The 14,380-nt window shown below is 40.8% G+C and overlaps 1 pseudogene; it reads left to right on the top strand.

Moving 5' to 3' along the window:
- Positions 1-13,072: 13,072 nt before the first annotated feature.
- LOC132496464 (ret finger protein-like 4A-like protein 1) lies at positions 13,073-13,790 on the top strand (annotated as a pseudogene).
- The last annotated feature ends 590 nt before the right edge of the window (positions 13,791-14,380 follow it).

The following is a 14,380-nucleotide window of genomic DNA, read 5'->3' as shown; positions in this document are numbered from 1 at the left end:
CAGTGGTTGAGAGTCTGCCTGCCGATGCAGGGGACGCGGGTTCGTGCCCCGGTCCGGGAAGATCCCACATGCCGTGGAGCGGCTGGGCCCATGAGCCATGGCCGCTGAGCCTGCGCATCCGGAGCCTGTGCTCTGCAACGGGAGAGGCCACAACAGTGAGAGGCCCGTGTACCGCAAAAAAAAAAAAAAAAAAAAAAAAAAAAAAAAAAAAAAAAGACCTTACAAAATATACCAGTAGGTAATATTCTAATCACCCCTTTTCCCACCTCTTTTCACCGTACTTTTCTTTAGTTAATACTTTAATCTTTTAGGGCTTCCCTGGTGGCACGGTGGTTAAGAATCCACCTGCCAATGTAGGGGACACGGGTCCGGGAAGATCCCACATCCCACATGCCACGGAGCAACTAAGCCTGTGAGCCACAGCTACTGAGCCTGCGCTCTAGATCCCGCAAGCCACACCTGCTAAGACTGTGTGCCACAACTACTGAAGCCCGTGCGCCTAGAGCCTGAGCTCCGCAGCAAAAGAAGCCACTGCAATGAGAAGCCCACACACTGCAACGAAGAGTAGCTTCCGCTCACTGCAACTAGAGAAAGCCCGCGTGCAGCAACGAAGACCCAACGCAGCCAAAAATAAATAAAATAAATAAATTTGAAAAAATAATTTAATCTTTTAAAGTACTTTCTACTGGGTTCCATACTTTTTTTTCTTGTGGTAGATACGTACAATCAAATATTATTCAGCCATTAAAAAGAAGGAAATCCTACTATTTACGATGACAACATGGATTAACTTGGAGGGCAAGGTGCTAAGTGAAATAAGCCAGACAGACAAATGTTGCATGGAATCACTTATCTATGGGATCTAAAAAAGATAGTCAAACTCATAGAAACAGAAAGTAGAATGGTGGTTGCCAGGAGCTTAGGGTGAGGGAAATGGAGAGATATTGATTAAAGAGTACAAATGTTCAGTTATAAGATGAGTAAGTTCTGAGGATCTGACGTACAGCGTGGAGACTGTAGTTAATGATGCTGTATCACATGCTTGAAATTTACTGAGAATAGATTTGACAGGTCCGCACCACACACACACACAAAGAGTAACTATGTGAGATGATGGTTGTGTTAATTAACTTGATTGTGTAAATGTTTTATAATGTATGTATATATCAAATCATCGTGTTGTACACTTTAAGTATATATAATTTTATTTATCAATTATATCTCAATAGAGCTGAAGATAGAAAAGAGAGAAAGGAAGACAGCCCCCAGGGTTTCAGCCTGTTCACATTCTGTACCACAATCTGGGAACTAAGAGATCCCGTTCATTAGCTGGGGCTTGGAGGAGGAGCCACTGATGGATTGGGATCAGCTGTACTTGGAGGTACCTTGATACCTAGAGCAAAGAAGTCAGGTGGGCTCAGGGAGAGGAAAGGGCATGGATTGGGGACATGTGAGACTTAGGTTTGAAGTCTGACTCCATCACTTACCTGTTGTGGATCTCAGGCTCCTCTTTGCCTCAGTTTCTTCATCTGTACATGGGGACAATAAGATCATTCCGTATGGTGATTATGATAAATTAATGACACAGTGCTTGACACATAGTAGGTACCAAGTTATTTCCATTCCCTGTTTCAAAGCCATGCAGTTTACTTATGTCTGGCCCTGTATACCATCTGAATATCCCCCCTGTTACCAGTTCTTTCATGTGACAGATGCCATTTCTGGAGATCCTTAGGTCTGAAACCTTCTTCTCTTCAAGTTTTCTGGTTGCCGCAAATCATCTCTGCTTCCCTCTCAAACTTCTCAGACATCCTTTGGTCCTTGAATTGTCTGTTTTCAGACTTTAAAAAATGGCCCTAGGGATTTTCTTATTTAACAAACTTTTTCTGAGCTCCTGTAAAGTAGCAGCAGCATTGGTAGAATGGTGAATAAAACATACAAAAATCCCTATCCTCACAGAGCTTTTATTCCAGAAGAGGAGGACAGAAAAGCAAGTAAAGCATGTGGTTTGTTAGACGATCATAAATGCTAAGTTAAGAAATAAGGCAACGGGCTTCCCTGGTGGCGCAGTGGTTGAGAGTCCGCCTGCCGATGCAGGGGACACGGGTTCATGCCCCGGTTCAGGAAGATCCCACATGCCGCGGAGCGGCTGGGCCCATGAGCCATGGCCGCTGAGCCTGTGCGTCCAGAGCGCGTGCTCCTCAACGGGAGAGGCCACAACAGTGAGAGGCCCGCGTACAGCAAAAAAATAATAATAATAAAAAAAATAAGGCAAGACGGGTGATAGGGATTGTGTGTGTATGAGTGTGCGTGTATTTGGGGTGATGGTTGCCTTGCTGCTCTTAGAGCTGGGAGCCCTAGGCTTCTTGTGGTGACATAAACAGGATTAAAGTATGCTGAGGTTGGTCCTGATGGTCTCAAGGAAGATTGTGGTGTGGAGTGTGAGAAGCATGAATGATCCCCTCTTCATTCCTGCCAAAGGGGATGTGGAAGGAACATGGGGAGGGCTTCCCTGCTCTTATTTGGAGCAAGAGGAATCAGTGGGATTCCCTTTGATTACCTCCTTCATTCAGGCATGGGGACTTTGTAAATGTTGACATCTTGAGACTCTGACCCTGACAGGCATTAAAAAAATAATAAGAAGAAGGAAGCTCAGATGTTGTTTTCTTCAAGGAGCCCATCCCAGTGCTCTGGAACGTGAGAGAGTCATGGAGGACCTGAGCTAGCCCATCAGGGAATGAGCCCTCTTTCTTGAGTGGCCATCATAAGATGTGATACCAAGAAACATTGCTAAGACAATATTTAGCAAATGTGGCAGAGTTGGGGGGGTGGCATTGGCTGGGAGTGGGAAGTCTGCTTTCCCCTTTTTACTGACCCTTGGTTGCTGCACTTACCCCTCCAAGTCTGTTTCTTCTTCTTCTCTTTGATGAGGAAGCTGGCCTCTAACATCTATTTCTGATACAAAATTCCATGGCTTTAAGAAGTTAGAATTTTATCTGTCAGAGTTTTGAAAAGAAAATAGAGGACTTTAGAGCTTAGATAGAGTTTCCATTTCATTTCGTTTCATTTCATTTCATTTCATTTATTTTTTCGTTCCAGTTGATTTTGGAAGTAAAGGATGTAGGGAAGGCAGAATTGGCTTTTGTTGTTGGTTTAGAGAAGCAGATTAGATTTCTTGGATAATAGCCTAACATACCAGAGTGGATCTTTCAAAGACTGGGAAGAATTAGTTTGGCAGGAGAATTGCTGATTCATTCAGGAGGGCTTTTCCACTCAATCTTCTGGATGAGGGAGAAAAATAATCCTGGTAAATCAACTTAAATGCCCCCATTATGAAGATGCCTGGTCCCTCTAGGCTGAATTAGTTGCTCCCTCCTCTGTTTCTACAGAAAGGCAAAGAGCAAGCTGGAGCCATGGGATAGAGAAAGGCAGATGGCCCCCTGCAGCAGCAGTGCATATAAGATGAATACTTAATAAGTGTGTGATTAATGAATAAATAAATGGAAGACTGTCAGGAGGTAAGACCAACCAATAGGTAGGGGAACTGGGGAAATCAGGGCAGGTGACTTCAGATTTTCATTAATCCCAGATCAAATTCAAGAATTACTAAATGTGGTTTATGAGCACATACAAAAGGAATCATCACCCAGACCGATTATGGCTTCATCAAGGACTGGTTTTGCTAGTAATCTCACTGGTAGAGTTTCTAGACTTGTAGGTTGGGGGAAGCCTGTGAACATAGTCTATCTTAATTTCAGGAAAGCAATTAAAGTTCCCCCTGATCTGTTTTGGTTAAGATGGTGAAATGCAGACTTGCTGATCATACTGTTAGAGTTACAGCTGATAGAAATATCTTTATTCAAATAGTGTTGATTACAGCATTTTTCTAACTGGAATGAGATATCTAGTGGAGTGCTTCAGGGTTAAGATCTTGGTGTTAACTGTCCAACTTTAAAAAAATTAATTACTTTGAAGTGATTATAGGTTCACAGGAAATTGTAACAAAGAATGTGTAAGGAGGTTGTATGTATGCTTTAGTCCATTTCCCCAAAAGACAACACCTTGCATAACTATAGTATGATATCAAAACCAGAAAATTGATATTGGGACAATTGTGTGTGTGTGTGTATCTTTGTGGGTATCTCTGTCTATCTCTGTGCAACTTTATTACATGTGTAAATTCATGTAACATCACCATAATCAAGGTAACACTTGACAACCACTAATCTGTTCTCCATCTCTGGAATTTTGTTATTTCAAAAATGTTGTATAAACAAAATCATACATGTAATCTCTTGAGATTGGCTTTTTCCACTCAGACTAATTCTCTTGAGATCCATCCAGGTTACTGTGTATATAACTTGTATTGCTTTTTTATTTCTGAGTATTCCATTGTATGGAAATACCACAGTTTGTTTAACCATTTACCTGCTGGAGGATATTTAGGTTGTTTTCAGTTTTTGGCTATTATGAATAAAGCTGTTATGAGCATTTTTATACAGGTTTTTGAACGCAAGTTTTCATTTCTTTAGGATAAACGCCCAAGAGTGCATTTGCTGGGTTACATGGTAATTATATGTTTAATTTCATAACACTTCGGCAAATTATTACCCAAAGTAGCTCTACTATTTTACGTTCCCATCAGAAATATGAGTGATTCAGTTTCTTTGCATACATGCCAGAATTTGATGTTTTCACTATTTTTAATTTTAGTCATTCTGATATGTATGTAGTAGTACCTCATTGAGGTTTTAATTTGCATTTCCTTAATGGCTAAGATGTTGAACATCTTTTCACATCTGTATTTGCTCTCTGTATATCCTCTTCAATGAAATGTCTGTGTCTTTTGTGCATTTTCTAATTGGAGTGAATTGGATTATTTGTTTCTTCCTGTTGAGGTTTGAGAGCTCTTTATATTATATATTCTAGATACAAGTCCTTTATTGAATATAAGATTTGCAAATACTTTCTCCTGGTCTGTAATTTATCTTCATATCCCCTTAACAGGGTCCTTTGCAGAGCAAAAGTTTTACATTTTGATGAGGTCCAATTTATCAAAGTTTTCCTTAAGGGATCATGATTTTTGGTGTCAAGTCTAAAAACTCTTCATCTAATCCTAAAGATGTTCTACTGGTTTTATTTTCTGAAAGTTTTATCATTTTATAGTTTATGTTCATAATTCATTATAAGTTAATTTGTTTAACTTTTAAAGTCCAAGAGGTTGAAGATATGGTAGACATGTAGGTGACGCAAGCAGCTGGTATACAGTGGTGAAACAAGTAAGATAGAATTTATAAGCATGCAATATCAGAGACAGTTTAGCGTGGGGATTGAGAAAGTGGGCTCTGAAGCCAGACTGCTTAGGTTCAAATGCCTGAGCTGCCCGGAAGGCCTTGGGGAAGTCCCATAACCTCTCTTGTGTCTTAGTTTCTGCATCTGCAAAATGGGATTAATGTAGAGTACTTACCTTATATGGTTGTTATGCGAGCTTAATGAGAAAACACAGAGCACTTAGATCAGTACTCCAAGAAATGCCACCGATTATTATCACTGCAACTTGACATTGGTTTAAACATTGGGCAGTTACAGGGGAGACATGACCAAATAGGGAGTTCATGTGAAAAAATCCATTATATGCAAAGAAGTAGAGAGGTGAACTTAACATAGTGGAAAATTTTAACTTAAACGTCTGCCTAATTTTTGTCCCGTAGTAGATGTTTATAAATATGTATCTTCACCCAGAAATGGCAAGATTTATGCAGGATCAAAGTGACAAGGCATTTAAATCCATTCAATGGAAACCAGAGTCCACTTAGGACTGTATAGATACTCAAATGCATTTTTTCATATTCTTGTTGAGACTGTACAAAGCAAAGTCATTGTTTTAGATTATCAACTACTAGAAAATGGCCAGTCATTATTTCTGTGCAAGTGTAATAAACCATCAGTAGGAACAAAAGGGCACTGACAGAGTTCATTGTTGTAGTTTGATGTGGGATCATGTAAATTCTCAGCTTCTGGCAGTGGGGACTTCAGGGTCCCCAGCCCTTGGTACCACTAACAGAATGTTGGGGCACGGATTTTAATTATGGTCTCTACCTTTGATGAAAATGAGGAATGAGGGAGGTGTAGACATAGGGGGATTGACTAGATGGAGACGGGATTACCGGAAGTGACAGGAAGAAGCCATTACAAATATTAGACATTAGAAGGGTGGGGCAGAGGAAGCAGAGAGTGTCTCAGATTACTAGAAAGAAGTGGAACCCCCTTGGACTGGGGTCTGTCTGGTCATTACTGTACCAGGAGGAAGCTGAGGGCCACTGGGCAATTCACCCAGTCTCTTCAGTGCCTGGGTTTCCTTTTCTGCCACATAATAAAAATGGTATCTGCTCCACAAACTCCATGGGCTGTTATGAAGAAGACATTTGCATGAAAATTTCTTTAAGCAAAACATGAAAATATGACATTGTTATTATTTTGTAGTGGATCTTTGTTCATTATTTTTATGGAATATACTCTTTTTAAAAAATTTTTATTGGTGTATAATTGATTTACAATGTTGTGTTAGTTTCTGCTGTACATCAAAGTGAATCAGTTATACATATACATATATCAACTCTTTTTTTAGCTTATTTCTCTATATAGGTCATTACAGAGTATTGAGTAGAGTTCCCTGCGCTATACAGTAGGTCCTTATTAGCTATCTATTATATATATAGTAGTGTGTGTATGCCAATCCCAATCTCCCAATTTATCCCTCTCCCCTCACCCCCTGGTGACCATAAGTTTGCTTTCTACATCTGTAACTCTATTTCTGTTTTCTAGATAAGTTCATTTGCACCTTTTTTTTTTACATGGAATATACTCTTAAGAACTAGCCCAATCTCTCTCTCCCTCTCTTTGCTTACTAAATTCCTTAGATTTGGGGGTTCCCCACTCTACCTCATTTAGCAGTGTCTCAGCAGTGTAGTGTAACTGGCTTTACCTGAGATGCTGTTTTGTCTCAGTGACTGCTGGATGATACTTAAGCTGACTCTCCTCTCCTAAATCTCTAATGTAGGGAACTGACCTGCCTTTTTCACTCTATGCCTTGCCACTTCTCACATGTTAATATGCTTGAAAAAAATGGATCCCAACTCTACCCAAGAAAACAAGTTTTAATTTGTCTTAAACAATAAGTAGCCGAGGTTAGCAGACATAAGCTTTTATATACAGAATGGATAAACAAGGTCCTACTGTATAGCACAGAGAACTATATTCAATATGCTATGATAAATGATAAAGGAAAAGAATATTAAACAAAGAACGTGTATATATGTATAACCGAATCTCTTTGATATACAGCAGAAATTAATACAACATTGTAAATCAACTATACTTCAATAAAAAAAGAGTAAGTAGCTGAATATTAGTTCAGGCTCCATTATGAAATACTCAAAGTTACACTGAAAATTGTGTGTGTACACGTGTGAAATAGGTTGAAGAAGAGACTATTTTTTTTAAGGTACCATAAATTTGTCTATTTCTTTGCAGAAAGCAGTATTCTTTAGGGTTTGCTATTGTCATCATTATCTTCAATTTTTAACTATGGTTAATCAATAAAGGGATTTTTAGATTCATTCACAGGTTTAGACCACAAACTGCGAATTAAAGAATTAATCCTTTGGGAGAGTGTTTTGGGGGAAAAAAATCCAGTGACCACAAAGTCCCTTAATTATGAAAACATGAGGAGAGGATTGCTAACAGTGGGCAAAATAAAGACCTTGGAATAATTTAAAGTTTTCTTAATTTGAATGCTGATTTGTTATTCACATTTGATTTCCCCATTGAAACCTCATTAAAATAGGGTAATATGTGTATCAAGAGCAGAGAAATATATTTATTTATTTAATGATTTGAGGAAGCACTGGGGAGAATGTTTTGATGAAAATATTTCTCAAAGTTCTGCCACATGGAGAACAGTATGGAGGTTCCTTAAAAAACTAAAAATAGAACTACCATATGACCCAGCAATCCCACTACTGGGCATATACCCTGAGTAAACCATAATTCAAAAAGAGTCATGTACCACAATGTTCATTGCAGCACTATTTACAATAGCCAGGACATGGAAGCAACCTAAGTGTCCATCGACAGACAAATGGATAAAGAAGATGTGGCACATATATATAATGGAATATTACTCAGCCATAAAAAGAAATGAGATTGAGTTATTTGTAGTGAGGTGGATGGACCTAGAGTCTGTCATACAGAGTGAAGTAAGTGAGAAAGAGAAAAACAAATACCATATGCTAACACATATATATGGAATCTAAAAAAAACGGTTCTGAAGAACCTAGGGGCAGGACAGGAATAAAGATGCAAATGTAGAGAATGGACTTGAGGACACGGGGAGGAGGAAGGGTAAGCTGGGACGAAGTGAGAGAATGGCATGGACATATGAACACTACCAAATGTAAAAGAGATAGCTAGTGGGAAGCAGCTGCATAGCACAGGGAGATCAGCTTGGTGGTTTGTGACCACCTAGAGGTGTGGGATAGTGAGGGTGGGAGGGAAGTGCAAGAGGGAGGGGATATGCGGATATATGTATATGTATAGCTGATTCTCTTTGTTATAAAGCAGAAACTAACAAACACACCATTGTAAAGCAATTATACTCCAATAGAGATGTTAAAAAAAAAAAAGCTCTGCTACATAGTTCTGAAAATCCACCATTAGAGAATCATTCTTTGGGGAGTACCAGTTATCTAGAAGGGATACCTATTAAGCTGCTGTCAATCAAGAACACATATACAAGGCCACATAAGATTATCACAAAGTACAGGCTCTGGAGTCAGATGGACCTAGGATTGAATTTGGCTTTGGCACTTACTAGCTGTGAGATTCTGGGCAAATTACTTATCTTCTCTGAGTCCCAATTTCTTCATCTGTAAAATGGGGTTAATAATGGCTCTCACCTGATGGACACATTTAAATGAGTTGATCTATTTGAAGAACCTAATATAATACTTACTTTAAAGTAGCCTCTTAGTACATTGCAATGAAAATTATTAGCAGTAGTAGGAATATTTCATTTGAATTGGGGCTTGCATAACTTTGGGGGTGCATGAAGAAATTCCAAGAGGTATACAGATTCAGATAATTTCAAGGGAATCAATTTCCAAATTCTCTCTCTCTCTCTCTCTCTCTCTCTCTCTCTCTCTCTCTCTATATATATATATATATATATATATATATATATATATATATTCTTTCTGTATTCATCTGCTTACAAATGCACCTGCATCAGGCTGCTTCTCCTTTTCTGTCTTGCCTTCCGCAATTTCCCTTCTTCTGCCTTACAGAAGAGAGCTCATCCGACCCAAACCATGCTATGGTACTTTGTCTTGGGTATAGAAACCTCTGGGACACTGAGCAGAGGCAACTCAAACTACAGGTATTTGAGAGCCCTCTTTAAGCAAAATGGCACCATGAACTAAAGGTAATAGGGTATCATGTCTTTCTGTGTCTTATGCTTATCTCTGTTAAGGCAAAGCATAACTCTTATGGAATGAATGTGTCCCCACAAAATTCGTATGTTGAAATATTCACTGCCAATGTGATGGTATTTGGAGGCTGGGCTTTTGTAAGATAATTAGGTCCTGAGGGCAGTGCCCTGATGAATACAATTAATGCCTTTATAATAAGAAACACTGGAGCCCACTCTCTCTCTCTGTCATATGGGGTTACAATGAGAAGACAGCCATCTACAAACTGGGAAGAGGAGCCTCATCAGACGCCAGATCTTCTGGCCTCTTGATCTTGGACTTCCTGGGCTCCAGAACTGTGAGAAATAAGAGTTTCTTGTTTAAGCCACACAGTCTATGGTAATTTGTTATAGCAGCCTGGACAGATTGAGACAGTACCTTAAACAGGTAAGCTGATGTATGTTTGGATTTTTTTTTTTTTTTTTTTTTTTTTTTTTTTTTTTTTTTGCGGTACACTGGGCTCTCACTGTTGTGGCCTCTCCCGTTGCGGAGCACAGGCTCCGGACGCGCAGGCTCAGCGGCCATGGCTCACGGGTCCAGCCGCTCTGCGGCATGTGGGATCTTCCCGGACCAGGGCATGATCCCGCGTCCCCTGCATCGGCAGGTGGACTCTCAACCACTGCACCACCAGGGAAGCCCTGGATGTTTTTGATTTCAAGTCTGTAATGGAATTATGTAGTGGAGGGGAGAGGTGATGGTTTTTTTGTTTGTTTGTTTTTGGTCTTCACTACTAGCAAAGAAGGTATTGTTCCTGAGGAAAGAAATAGTTGAGAACAGAGTAAAAAGAACATTTCTTGGAAATATGGAAGGTGGCAGCGCGTTATTCACCCAGGTGACAAACTCACGATGGGTTTCTGTACTTAGCTAGCTAGCTGTCTTGAAATATTCAAGATTTGAAAGCAGCATGCTGGGAAATACCAGTCTGCTATGAAGCACCCTTTCTCTGCCATTTCACCATCTCAGTAAAGAGGATGAGGTCAGTGAATATGCTCATTTATCTGCATTTTAGTCTAGTCTCCCTGGTATAATTTGCATGATATCAAGGTGAAAAGACCCACATGTGCTTCCAACATGTCAATGTTTTATTTTCTAATAAGAAACATATATTAGAGGTAAGTTAGTGTTTTGTGTTCTCTTGAATATTTATTCAAATTCATAGGAGGAACATTTTCATTAACTTTTGGTAAAAGTTAGCAAAATATGAAATCCATACTCATTTTTTATGAAGGTACAAATCTCCTGCTCACTGTCACTCATCAACCACTTTTCTGCTCATGTATTAAATCCTACCATGTACATATTAGGTATCTTAGCTTGGGCTGCCATAACAAAATACCATAGACTGGGGGGCTTCAATGACAGAAATAGATTTTCTCATAGTTCTCGAGATGGAAGTCTGAGATCAGGGTGGCAGTATTCTAATGAGGTCCGGTTCTAATGAGGACCCTCTTCCTGGCTTGCAGGCGGCCACCTTGTCCCTGTGTCCTCACATAGGAGAGAAAGATCTGGTGTTTCTTCCTATTTTTATATGGGCATCAGCCCTGTTGGATTAGGGACCTACTCTAATGACCTCATTTAACCTTTCTAACCTCTTCACAGGCCCTTTCTCCAAGTACAGACACACTGTGGGCAGGGGGTGGGGAGTGGTTAGGTCTTCAACCTAGGAATGTCATGGTGGGGGGACAAAATTCGCTCCAAAGCATTAGGTTTAAGCAACTTAACAGGAATATGTTGCAGATTATACTTTAAATAATATGCTCAACAATACTTAATGTACATTTTGTAAGCATGTACTTATTTGCAACCGAGTTCTTTTCTCTTGCAATTTGCATAAAATATTTAAACTATACTCCTAAAAGTAGAACATCTATTTAGTTTCAAAAGCAAATAAAAAATTTCCCCAAGTGCAAATCTAGTATAAAATGACCTAAGCAAAATATGTTACACCTTTAGAAAACCAGCTTGATTTAATTAGTATTAATCTTTCCCTTTCAAATGTTAATATACTGAATCCAATTCTGCTAAATGTGTAATTACCTAAACATAATCGACTTCAACCCATTTTGGGAAGAAATCACTTATATACAAATAAATATCCTCTATCGTTTGTCTGTATTTCTGTCATATCTTTTTTTTTTTTTTTTTTTTTTGCGGTACACGGACCTCTCACTGTTGTGGCCTCTCCCGTTGCGGAGCTCAGGCTCCGGACGCGCAGGCTCAGCGGCCATGGCTCACGGGCCTAGCCACTCCGCGGCATGTGGGATCTTCCCAGACCGGGGCATGAACCCGTGTCCCCTGCATCGGCAGGCGGACTCTCAACCACTGCGCCACCAGGGAAGCCCCTCTGTCATATCTTTAGTATGCATTTTGAGATGTCCTTACAAAATGAAATGTGACATTAATATATGCCTTTGCTTACAGTCGAAAAGAAAAGTTCTGGGCTTCCCTGGTGGCGCAGTGGTTAAGAATCCGCCTGCTAATGCAGGGGACCCGGGTTCGAGCCCTGGTCTGGGAGGATCCCACATGCCACGGAGCAACAAAGCCCGTGCACCACAACTACTGAGCCTGTGCTCTAGAGCCCGTGAGCCACAACTACTGAGACCGCGTGCTGCAACTACTGAAGCCTGCGTGCCTAGGTCCTGTGCTCCGCAACAAGAGAAGCCACAGCAATGAGAAGCCCGTGCACCGCAACGAAGAGTAACCCCTGCTCTCCACAACTAGAGGAAGCCTGCGCACAGCAACGAAGACCCAACCCAGCCAAAAATGAATAAAGTAAATAAATTTTTTAAAAAAGAAAAGTTCTAAAATACACAGTTTCAATTTTGCTTTTAACCCCAGTTTCATCTATTTTAGCTCCATAAGCCAAAGGCCTCTGAGAAAAAGTGGAACAGTATAATCAGTAGCATGTGATAAGCTTTTTTGGGCTCATATTTCCTAGAAAGTGAAGAACTCTAATGACTGGGTAAAAAAAAAATTTCTTTTGGTAAATTAGGTCATTTTCAATTCTTTGCTTTCAATAAAATAAAAGAAAGACCTAACCAAGTTGTCAATAGGTAGATAATTAAAAATATTTTTGGGGGCTTCCCTGGTGGCGCAGTGGTTGAGAATCTGCCTGCTAATGCAGGGGACATGGGTTTGAGCCCTGGTCTGGGAGCATCCCACATGCCATGGAGCAACTAGGCCCTTGAGCCACAGCTACCGAGCCTGCATGTCTGGAGCCTGTGCTCCGCAACAAGAGAGGCTGTGATAGTGAGAGGCCCGCACACCATGATGAAGAGTGGCCCCCCCGCTTGCCACAACTAGAGAAAGCCCTCGCACAGAAACAAAGACCCAACATAGCAAAAATAAATAAGTTAATTAACAAACTCCTACCCCCAACATCTTCTTTAAAAAAAATATATATATTTTTTGATAATAGATCACTGTGCTCTTTTTGACTTATAATTAAGAAGGCATTCAAATAGCACAGTGGCATTTCCATAGGAAAATGCCTAGAACTGAGCTGTCAGGGGAAGCAGCTGGACCTAGTTGAGCAGAGAGGACCCATGGCTGAACACTTTAAAGAAGCAAGTAAATGTATGGTTTGCCTGACTTATCTTGAAAACCCCATGTACCTGAAATGTGAATATGTCTGATGCTTCCAGTGCTTCGATTCACTGCAGAAGGAGCCTGATGGGGAGGGTTTATTGTGCCCCAACTGCTCTGTGGTCTCACAAAAGAATGACCTCAGGTGTGCTCTCAAGCTCTGAGCTCTGGTTTCAAAGGTTAAGGAGTTAGGGCCCCAGCTGAGAGCTGTCCTCCAGATGAACCCAAGGATGTGGAAGTTCCAAGTGGATGTGACCTTGGATGTTGACACAGCCAACAAGTACCTCATCATTTCTGAGGACCTGAAAACTGTCTGTTTTGGGTTTTTCAAGCAGAAGAAAAGGTCCTGACCTGAGAGATTCAACCATACAAACTTGTGTCCTGGGATTCCCTCTGTTCACCTCTGGCCGCCATTACTGGGAGGTGGACGTGGGGTCCAGCCAAGAATGGGATGTGGGCGTTTGGAAAGAATCTGTGCATTGACAAGGGAAGACTCAACTGACTCCAGATCTTGGCTTCTGGACTGTGAGTTTGAGAAATGGAGATGTCTTCTCTCCCCACACTGTGCCTTCTGCTGTTCTCAAAGAATGGTTCTTTCTGGCAATAACTGCCCAGAACACAAGGACAGGCTGGTGGTCCAATGAGAGACTCAAAGAGAGAGATCCATGTGTGTCTTAGAACAAATTGTGATCTCCTTACAGAGTCATGTGGACACAACAGAGACCTGAGGATTTTGAGGAAGGAGACACTGGCTTCAAAGGAGGTATTTTCCAGATTAAACAGACCTGAAACCATAAATATCAAGGGTTGTGGAACTTAATCTCAGGGGAAAGTCCAGCCTTCAGATGGTATGCTAATGATCAGGGTGAAGAGTCTTTGGAACAGTTTGGAAAAGTGAGACCATGAAAGAAAATGCCCAATGGGAAACACAGTGAAGGGAGCCCCTGGTGCACTTTGAGTGTCCCCTCCCCCCAGTTATGACTTTCGCTCTAAACTTGGATTCTCCAACCGGGAACATAAAAATCTTTCTGTGCCCTTTGCTCAGCTGCTCATGTAGATCTTCTCAATAATTGCCAGGAGTTGTCACTAATCCCCAGACATGGATGAGGGTGATTTGCACTGGGGATAAGATTTGCTCCTCATTGGAGATGCCCCAGACTCTCCATGCAGACAGTGTCACCTATACTACAGATGACGTGATCATGGCACCTCTGTGGGGAGATGAGGTCCAGCAACCCCGTCCCTAAAACTATGGCCCATCCTGATTG

The sequence above is a fragment of the Mesoplodon densirostris genome, chromosome 9 (genome assembly GCF_025265405.1).
Source record: "Mesoplodon densirostris isolate mMesDen1 chromosome 9, mMesDen1 primary haplotype, whole genome shotgun sequence".
Lineage (NCBI taxonomy): Eukaryota > Metazoa > Chordata > Mammalia > Artiodactyla > Ziphiidae > Mesoplodon > Mesoplodon densirostris.
Note: the sequence above shows the minus strand (reverse complement) of the source record. Positions and strands in the feature narration are given on the sequence as shown.